This window comes from Uranotaenia lowii, chromosome 2, assembly GCF_029784155.1.
Source record: "Uranotaenia lowii strain MFRU-FL chromosome 2, ASM2978415v1, whole genome shotgun sequence".
Lineage (NCBI taxonomy): Eukaryota > Metazoa > Arthropoda > Insecta > Diptera > Culicidae > Uranotaenia > Uranotaenia lowii.
The window spans coordinates 11,692,640-11,701,959 of record NC_073692.1 but is presented as its reverse complement, the minus strand read 5'-3'; the positions used below and the strand labels follow the sequence as shown (position 1 = coordinate 11,701,959).

Genomic DNA, 9,320 nt, shown 5'->3' with positions numbered 1-9,320 from the left:
TCAACACACATTACTCATCAAAAATGTGTAAAAATGGGAATTCCAATTCAAATATGTGTTAACGAGCTTTGATCACCGCTGATTCTTATTGGCTTTTCTAGTTGATACTTTTCGGTGAATTTGAAATCAAATAAAAACAACTCTTTTTACGTTTCGGCCTACTACCTTCAGCCATCCTCAGAAAACTATATTATAAACAAAAAACTTAAATTAATACAAAAAATTCTTCACAATATACCATCACAATTTCACTGCACTTTTGCACTTACGATTTGTATCGCCGCGTGCTTCCTGAACGGCTGTCTAACTTGATTTAAGTCCGGTTTTGAATCGCTTCTAGCAGCTGGCGTCTATCATTCCCGGTGTCGTCGTGATGTTGGTTGTTGTCGTCGTGTTCGGTGACGTCGATTTTGAATCCGTCGTTTTAGTTGCGAATTGTGGCGTCTCTCTTAGTTTTTTAATAATAGAGCTATATATTTTAGAAATTTCAATCGAATCTTGCTTGATGTTTACTGTTCTTCCTTTTTTGAGTTTTATGTGTAGTGTTTCAGCTGTTTTTCGTTTTCCTTCTTGGTTTACTCTTTCTAAAATATATGCTTTGTCGAAGTTAAACTTATGGTTCTGTTCTATGGCATGTTGTGTCAATCCTGTGGCTCTGGTGTTTTGTTTGAGACTTGTTTTATGATTTTTAATCCTTTTTTCCAGAGTTTGAGATGTTTGTCCACAGTATTCTTTCCCGCATTCACAAGGAATTGAATATACCACATTTGTCTGTTTTAATTTTGGGATTTGGTCTTTCGTTTTTGTGAATAAACAGGTTTTAATTTTGTTGATTGGTCTCGAGGATGCAATTATGCCATGATTTTTCAGTACTCTACTAACTTTTTCGCTCAATCCAGGAATGTATGTTAGTGATACGTATTTTCCTAGATTTTCCGTAGTGCTGTTGCTTAGCGAGTTGTAAATAGCATCTACCCTCTTTTTTAAAATATATTTGATGAATTCATCTGGGTAATTATTTAAATGAAGTATTTTTCTAACTTTATTGATGCTCATTTCACGTTTTTCAACGTCGCTAAGTTTCAGTGCCCGGTAGTGTCCACAGTGGGGTCAGCTACGTACCGAATGGCTCAGTTTCTTGCCAACGTGCTACAAAACGTCGTCGGCAAAACGAAACACCACGTGCGTAGTAGCTTCGACTTCGCGTCGGAGATCACCAATGTTCGGGTCCCTGATGGTTGCATTATTTACTCGCTGGACGTCGTGTCGCTCTACACGAACGTACCGGTTCAAAATGTGTACGATATAATTGAACAAAAGTGGCGGGAAATTAGCGATTACACGCCGATACCATGGACTGAATTCAAACGCGCCCTTCACACAATACTTGGAGCGTCGTTTTTTCAGTACAATGGTAAAATCTTCGAGCAAACTTTTGGCACACCGATGGGCTCTCCCCTATCCCCGGTAGTAGCGTCTCTCTTGATGGAACAACTTGAGGAAACCGCCATCCAATGCCTACGAGATAAAGGTATCAACCTCGTGATGTACAAACGCTACGTCGATGACTGTTTGATAGTAGGTTATGAAAACGACATAGATTGCGTGCTAGCCGAATTTAACGGTCAATGCCCAAGCATAAAATTTACGCTGGAAAAAGAAACTGAAAACTCATTGCGTTTCTTGGATCTCAAACTTTCTAGGTGTCAGGGAAAGATTGAGAAAAACTGGTACACCAAACAAGAAAACGAAAGATATTTGGATTATTATTCAGAAAGTCCATATATACACAAAAAGAACACAGCGATTGCATTGATTGACCGGGCACTGAAACTTAGCGACGTTGAAAAACGTGAAATGAGCATCAATAAAGTTAGAAAAATACTTCATTTAAATAATTACCCAGATGAATTCATCAAATATATTTTAAAAAAGAGGGTAGATGCTATTTACAACTCGCTAAGCAACAGCACTACGGAAAATCTAGGAAAATACGTATCACTAACATACATTCCTGGATTGAGCGAAAAAGTTAGTAGAGTACTGAAAAATCATGGCATAATTGCATCCTCGAGACCAATCAACAAAATTAAAACCTGTTTATTCACAAAAACGAAAGACCAAATCCCAAAATTAAAACAGACAAATGTGGTATATTCAATTCCTTGTGAATGCGGGAAAGAATACTGTGGACAAACATCTCAAACTCTGGAAAAAAGGATTAAAAATCATAAAACAAGTCTCAAACAAAACACCAGAGCCACAGGATTGACACAATATGCCATAGAACAGAACCATAAGTTTAACTTCGACAAAGCATATATTTTAGAAAGAGTAAACCAAGAAGGAAAACGAAAAACAGCTGAAACACTACACATAAAACTCAAAAAAGGAAGAACAGTAAACATCAAGCAAGATTCGATTGAAATTTCTAAAATATATAGCTCTATTATTAAAAAACTAAGAGAGACGCCACAATTTGCAACTAAAACGACGGATTCAAAATCGACGTCACCGAACACGACGACAACAACCAACATCACGACGACACCGGGAATGATAGACGCCAGCTGCTAGAAGCGATTCAAAACCGGACTTAAATCAAGTTAGACAGCCGTTCAGGAAGCACGCGGCGATACAAATCGTAAGTGCAAAAGTGCAGTGAAATTGTGATGGTATATTGTGAAGAATTTTTTGTATTAATTTAAGTTTTTTGTTTATAATATAGTTTTCTGAGGATGGCTGAAGGTAGTAGGCCGAAACGTAAAAAGAGTTGTTTTTATTTGATTTCAAATTCACCGAAAAGTATCAACTAGAAAAGCCAAATTCAAATATGTGCAATCTAACCTGAGCGTGTCCTGTTTTGACATCTTGATCGAGAACTGTCACTAAGTTTTATGGCGGTTTAATAATCATGCACTGAGTGCTATTATAGAACATGCAAAAGAAAGCTTGGAGCAAACTTCTAAGTTTGTGTTTTTTTTTATAGTTTAAACAGAGCATAACTCTTTCATAATAACCAAAATTGTATGTTTAATAAAAGTTTTATAAGAGTTTTCCATACTATCTGAAAACATATGGTCGAAACATAAATATAAGCATTTTTCATGACAATAATTAAACCGACATAAAACGAGCTGCACAAAAAGTGCCATAATTAAACCATAATAAAACTACCTAATGCTAGTTGGCTTAATCTGTTTTACTTGGGTGACGTTCTAGTACCAAAACTTGGTTCGGTGCGTTTGTTTGCGATTTGGCAGCTGTTTCTGTCCTCTGGGGAAGCTACGTCCGCAGGGTTTTCAAGCCTTTATTTTTTCCTGATTTATGGAAATAAGCCCCATTTTGCCTGATTTTCTAAATTATATGTTTCAGTTAACAGAATAATGTTCATTTTAAACTTAATCCGTCGTAGAGTGTCAATATTTGGAGGCTTATTAGTTTTTGTTTTTTCAGACGCACCCAAAAATTTTAAAAATTCTTCTGGAAACCCCCGGTGAATTCATGAAACGCTCCCTGAAGCCTGACAAAAGAAAGTCCTTCTAGAAATCTAGAATGATAATTTAATTCTTTTCGCTTCAAATCACTACTTCTCGCTGGTTTCGAAACCGTAGGGAAGAATGAGAATACTTGACCTAATTTTCTTACTTTCATAAAATCTGGTTGGAAAAATTTAGCAACTTGCCGTCTTTTGCATTTTCTGATAGCATGCTATTTCAAATATACATACATGCTCCAAAAGCTAGAACGATACATGAATTCGTAGATGAACTAGAAGCATTTTCGTGAGACTAAAAAATGTGATATTTTTTAAGTTACAGGAGACTTGATCCTTTACTTAAAGAGACTTGATCCTTAATTTAGGGTGCCCCAAGCAAATTAGGTAAAATCCAGGAAATACTCAACAAAACTGTATAAAAAATTTAAAAATTTTTTTCATAAAAACTCATAAGCAAATTTCAAATCCTATTGTAGGCTTCCAAAAAACCATTCAAGTTTTTTTTATAAAACTTGCTCAAAAAATCACGCTTTTAGCCATGCCGAAAAGCCTAATATTATTAGCTATATCGAAATGAATAAGTACATTTTTTTTTAAATTTTGTTGATTATCACTTTGTAGAAAAATGCGATTTTCTGGAAAAAAAAATCCATACTCAATTTTCAAAATTGTCCAATTGAGGGCAGGACAATAATGTTAAAACAAAGTCATTCTGAATTTTTATATGAACACGACTTCAATTTATACATATCGATTTTGATTCGTTTTCGATAAGTAGAAGTAAACTACTTAGGCTCTTATTTTAAATTTTTTGTTTGAATTATAAGATAATTATTCAAAAATCTGAAATTGTGCATTGTTTCATGGATATTAGTTCTCAATAGAAAGTTTTAAATTTTTGCACTCAGTTTCGTATTTAAAATAATTTTTCTTAATACGTTCTGTTAAATTTCCAAACAATTCCATTCCACGGGTCTTTTTTCATTAGAAAAAAAAGAATGTTTTTGTAGATTTAACCTACAGTCAACATCTTATGACAACTCATCAAACAGAAAGCTTGGTTTACGATAAAATAATAAAAAATACTCCCAAATTGGAGGTGGGTAAACTTCCAATCACATCGATCATTTTTTTTTGTCTCCTGTTCTCATCAGGCATTTAGGAGTTGTTGTTTTTTCCCGTTCACAAAGTATTGGATGGAAAAAATCATCACTCAGGAAAAATTGTTTGAGAACAGCAATAAGGCAAAAAAAAAAATTCTTTCACCAAACACCAAAAACAACAACGAGGGAAAAAAGAGTTTTCCGGTGGAGCATTCAGGAGCAAAGGGTAGAAGTACGATACTCAGAGGAGCCATTACACCCTCTTCATAATTTTTCATTGAGCTGAAAGCATGTTTGTATCACTCTTGCTCGAATGGAGGGCCGTTTGCTGCATGGCAAGGCATGGCCTGCTAGCTTGGTGTTTTTCGGTGTTTTGGATCGAAATTCTCGAGCACAAACAAACGAGGGCAAAAACAACTAGGAAAATCGAGGCCTGCTTGTGTGGGCTCACGTTTCTTTCTTCTTCCATGATGCGGTAAGAATCGGTGAGATCGAAACAGTGAGGGTGGATGGCATTTCGGGCGAAAAGTTCAACAGTACCAATAAAGAGATATAAGAGGCGGAGTTTGAGGGGGTGGTGGTTGAGTTTGGCTGAGCGTACGATTCACATTTGAACACGATATGTTTGATAGAGTTTTTTCGGCAGAAATCGGAGGACGGGTTTTTGTCCACCGGAATATGAACACATAATTGAGAAGCTGAAAAACGGACCGGATCCGATCTGGGCGGATTGGGTGTCATCTTTATGATTTAATTTTATTCATAATATTGTCATCGAATTAACTTTTTGGTTCGGTTTCGTCCTTTATTGAGGGTTGGATGTTTGGGAGAGCAATGAGATTCAAATCCGATGATAAGGCAGAAATGAGGATCAGTTTCACAAAATTCTCGTAAAGTGAATGGTTTAATTTTCATTGTCCGAATATCATGGGGAATTTCTATCATAAGCAGTTTTAATTCCGCTGAAATGCAAAGCTGACATTATAAAACTTTGTCGTTTCTCTCATCTTTGATGTACAGACTCCATGAATATTTTGCTTAATTTCAGTATTGCAATTTATTAGGTAGCTTCTTACAGCTTAACATCTTTCGGATACTTTTGGATTTTGCACATTTTATGATTTGGGCCATTGAAGCTTCTCTAGTACATTCGTACACCAACTGGTCAAAGATTGACCGAGCAGGTGCAATTTATGAGGGATTATCTTTTCAACGAAACATCACATTTTTGTCGTAGCTCGCATCATCATACGATGGATGTGAACTAAAGTCTTGTTTAATGAATAAGAATAACCCGTTTAATTTTCTACATCAGAGAACGGTGCAATTCTCAAACAGCTCCAAATCTCTAGATCGGAACTGAACTCATCAGAGCTTGTTAGAATATCCACGTAAAACTTGAATAAAATCAGACGGGCCTTCGTGATCTCGGTAGATTACAGTCCCCCCAAAATCACTAGTCACTTAACGTATCCTTTCACCGCAAAATGTTCGTTTACTCGGGTGTTGGTAGACCAACTTTCATGCTTTGCATGAATTTAAGTCAATCAACCACAATCAAAATTGTAGCCCATAACAATTATAAATCAAATTGCTCACAATTATTAGTCACAAGGAAGTCCATGGAAACACCCGAAATCATCAAGTTTCTGACAAACATTTAGGGGCATTCTTTGTTGGATTATTATACATTCAAGGGGCAATTGGGTTGAGCTAGCGCCCAAGAAATGTTTTGTTTTGCTTGCAAAAAAGTAACCCATGTGGAATTTGATGGGTGTTCTAACAATTATGTCAAATAAATTTGAAATTTTGCGTTTTATCCGCTCAGTTTCATTTGGAAAATATCAACCCGTTCTTTGTGCTTATATGAGATAATTTTTTTTGGAATCTTTAAATTACCCGCACAAGGGGCTTAACGGTTTAAGATGACAAACTAATAACATTGAAATTCTATGTGATAGTTCAACAGATAATAATTGACGTAAAATAAAAACTCTTAAATAACCATGTTTGACCTTTTCCCGCGTTATGCCATTTTACAACTTATCCGTGAGAACGCACAAAATGACTTCGCAGGGAGAAGTTGAAATATGGTTATTTTTAAACATAAGAAACAAGGGCGAAGAATTTGAAAAATGGTTATTATTACAACCAAAATCGAATTTTTGAGAACAAGTTCCAAAAATGGATATTTTTCGTTACAGTTGCATCTGAAATAAAAAAGAATCATGATTTTTTAACATCCAGAGATTTATATTTGACGAGATAATTTTAAAGGGCCAGATAAAGTTTGAAAATGTTTTAAAATAATATTTACGGCATTTTTATAATAGTCATTTATATCTCCGACCACGATAGGCATTCCTCCGGTGATGAGCTGCACCACCTTCTCCTCTTCCCCGATTCGGGCCATTTGGTCCTCGATCCCTCAAGAACCCTTCGTCGTTACGATCTCCTCCTGGAATAGGGCTTCAGCTACTGCTGCTGCTGGCCTTCCTTGTCCTGCTGATGGCTCTGTGACCCCTCATTTAGCAAATTCGTGTCCCGCATTCCCTGCGACTCGCTAGCATCTGATTGAACACTGACTGGTCAAAGCCACCAGTGAATTGATTCTGATTCAACTGCAGGCTGCCGTTGCTTCATCCGGGAATCTGTTGCGGCTGCTGCTGTTGGTTTAAAGATTGTTGTTGGTGCCTCGCGGATATTCCGAGACATTTTGAGCTACCGGCAGTAAAAGAATCATGACCATACCAGCTTCTAAAAGCTCTCGATTGTCGGAAGACCCGCAATTTCAGCATCATATTGGGGAAGAAATACAACAAGTTCAATTTCGAGTACCTAGCATAATATTTATTGAAGACTTACCATCAGCAGAGGACGTTTGCCGTATAGTTTTTTCACTTTTTTTTTAATAATTCGTTTATTTGAAACGGCTCAAACCTTTTAGCACAGACTAATACAGACATGACTCTCCATACAAAATTTGATCCAATTTTTCGCAAGAGTGACTTCTGTACCACCTAGCGTCGACATCGCCTACCAATAACAAAATGCAAAGAATTGACCATGGTAGCCATGAGTTCTTGACCTTTATTATGAAAGTGTAAACAAACAACCGAAAATTGGATCTTGGTGATTGAAGAAAAAATATTATCGTTCCAGGAACATTTTTGCGCTGACTCTACGAAGAACGGTGAAAATCTTCGAATCTCGAACAACGAAGATAAATATTGCAACTTTTTCTCGAGAATTACGCATCGGTTGGTGAATTGTTTTAGTGCCAAACGGTGGAAACATAAAACCAGCCAACAAACAAGCAAACCCTCAGAAAGGTTATCAAACATGGAGTATTTATTAACGAAACGCTGCTATGCTGGATTTTCAATAACGCTTTAAGTGAATAAATCTATTTTTTTACAATCAACGATGACAACTTCAGTCTGTTTCTTCACCTTAATATGTTAGTTCGTTTTGAATAAAGTAATGTTTGGCAATTTCGAAAATTGAATATAGTTTTGTTATTAATTTTACTGGTTTTGATTCCGGAACTAATGAAAACACGTTTTAAACATTTTTTTTTATTAGTTTCTTTATTGATTAACATGTTGCTGCTTGCATTCCCGAAATTTTTCAACTTATTTTTCGTTTCTTTCCTTTCAACAAACAACAATTTTACACACATATCAGTAGCAGCAATTCATGGTCCGGGTGCCAAAACAGCAGATCGTTCCGGTTCAAAAGCCTTTGTCACCGTAAAGGCTTTAGATCTTGGCGAACTTCTTCTAAGCGCCAGTCAGTTTGCTCACTTTGAAGCACACGGTCTTGGACAGGGGCCGATACTCCCCAACGGTCACAATGTCTCTGGCCTCAACTTAAGAGACGGGTACGGGGACAGATGTACGCCCAAATTCCGGTGCCATTTCTCGAAACGATCATACTTCCGGATGAAGTGCAGGTGGTCCCTCCGGATGACAATGGTCCGCCGCATCTTCGTCTTACGTTCCACCCCAATTAGGGTACGACTCCGAATCGAGATGTGACCGGTGAAGGGACATTTCTTGTCGATATAAGTTCCAGCGATGGTGCAGACGGAAACCCTTCTTCTTGTTTGCGGCCCGCTTCACACCGTTTTGCTTCTGGAACGCAAGCTCGTTCTGATCAGCCATCTTGATATTGAAAAGGGTTCTCCTCGACAAAATCTGTAATAAAGTTTTGTTCTAAGTTATTTTTTTTCTGGGCTTTTTGAACTGTATAGCTTACCTGTAGAAAATTTGTTACATTATAATAAACAAACTCGAATAACAACATACGGTTACCATGTTAATATGCATTCCAACTTTAGTCGAATTGACAAAAACAAAACCGCCAGCTTCGATGATGTCAGCTAATTTTTTGCGATCGACGCGCACTCTAGTGCCGACATTGCCCATAAATCTTGCTAAAAACTGGAAAAGAGTGTCCTGTCTGTATTAGTCTGTGCTTTTAGTTTAACGGAGCCAAGGTGTCTTTTTCTTTTTCGTATACAAAACAACGGTTGCTTAGATCTAATTCACTAAGTTTTTTTTACACTAGTTTTTTCACTTCTAAAGCAATATAAAACGGATTGTAATGCTTAAACTCATTATCTTTTTGAAAAAAAAATCGCACCCGTCTGCAAAAGCAATAATTTCCAAAATGGCGATAAATAAATACCAGTGTTTTAAACCATTTTGCGGTGA

The 9,320-nt window shown here is 36.7% G+C and overlaps 1 pseudogene; it reads right to left on the bottom strand.

Moving 5' to 3' along the window:
* Positions 1–8,384: 8,384 nt before the first annotated feature.
* Positions 8,385–8,768, bottom strand: LOC129748290 (40S ribosomal protein S11-like; annotated as a pseudogene).
* Between the last annotated feature and the right edge of the window lie 552 nt (positions 8,769–9,320).